Consider the following 1,736-nt stretch of genomic DNA (forward strand, 5'->3'; position numbering starts at 1 on the left):
TGAAATTGTTTGCACTATTTATGTATGCCACTATGCACACGTTATTCAGCTGGACAAAGGCTCCAATGAGAGAGCTGAAACGTTGCTGCTAGATGGGTGAATAAACCGTCCACTTTCTTTCATCACAATTTGGAGTGCTGCTATATATATATATATATATATATATATATATAATTTTTATTTATTTTATCCTCTTTTAGGGCCCATTCACACGACTGTATGGCTTTGCGATCCGCAAAACACGGACACCGGCCATGAGTGTTCCGCAATTTGCGGACCGCACATGGCCGCAACCATAATAGAAAATGCCTATAGGAATAGGACATGTTCTATGTTTTCTGCAGAGCCACAGTACGGAATAACAGACGCGGACAGCACACAGTGTGCTTTCCACATCCTTTGAGGGCCCATAGAAATGAATATATCAGCAGACCTTCCGCCGAACAGCTACGGATCCGTACATACGGTCGTGTGAATGGGCCCTTATATGAAGATTCTTTTTATATAGAAGATATATGACACCCCTTCTACCCCTGGCAATTCTCCGCTTTTTTCATTTTTCTCTCCTTGCCTACCCGGACCAATACCTTTTTTATTTCTCTATTCACAGACGATTGAGGGCTTGTTTTTTTGCAGAACAGGTTGTACTTTCTAATGGCACCATTTATTATTTCATACAACAAAGTAGGAAGCTGGAAAAAAAAAAAAATTCCACCAGTTTTGTTTTTATGGCGTTTACTATACGGTAAAACCAACCTGTGCCCTTCATTCTCTGGGTCAGTACAATTACATATACCACACACAGTTTTTCTTGTATTTGAAAATTATATATAATATAATGTGTATGTTTTATTTTTATCGCCATAATTTGACCCCCATAACTTTTTTTTTTTTGTTATGTCCACAGGGCTGAGTGAGGGCTCATTTTTTGCAGGATGGTCGGTAGTTTTTATTAATACCATTTTGTGGATGTAACTTTTTATTACTTTTTTGTGGGAGTTGAAGTGAGAAAAAATAGCAACTTTTTTTTTTTTTTTTTTTCTGTTACACTGAATATTTTAATGGTAGGGGTGTTTTTACACATGTTGCTATGCCAGTCGTTTGTTATTTTTATAGCTTTTTTTTTCTACTAGGTTGTAGGCGCCCAAACATCATACAATCGTTATATTACCGCTTCTAAGTGTCAATGGAAATAAATCCATTGAACATATAGATTCAGTATATTGCAATGTAGTGCTGCCACCTGCAGGCCTACATTGGAATATTCTTGCGAAAAGCATCAGAGCCGCAGCATGCCCTTGCCTTTCACTGGCAATAAACAGCTCCCCCCAATCGTCACATTGGGGAGCTGTTCCAAGGTCGGAATTGCAGCACTTCTGGGTTTTGTGCTCAGATTACGTTGGCACATTTGATCACAGCATCTGAAGTGTTAAATTCCTGTGATCGGCTTTACCGCCGATGGCAGACATTAGTCCTGGATATTTGTTGTATGGCACACATGACCCCCAGTCAGGCCAGGATTGTAGCCGCCATACAGTTTCAGAAAATGGGGAGGTGGTTTTAGGAATATCGGGAAAAGACAACGGTAATAGTGGCTTACTGTACCTTTAACAAAGGAGTGGCGCTACAAAGCCCCGTTGATCCACCCAACCAACTCAATTATATATAAAAGGAAGTTAAAGATTGGGCTGAGCACTCAAATACTGGAATACTGCATATATAAGGTAATAAATTAA

Source organism: Bufo gargarizans, chromosome 2 (assembly GCF_014858855.1).
Source record: "Bufo gargarizans isolate SCDJY-AF-19 chromosome 2, ASM1485885v1, whole genome shotgun sequence".
Classification (NCBI taxonomy): domain Eukaryota; kingdom Metazoa; phylum Chordata; class Amphibia; order Anura; family Bufonidae; genus Bufo; species Bufo gargarizans.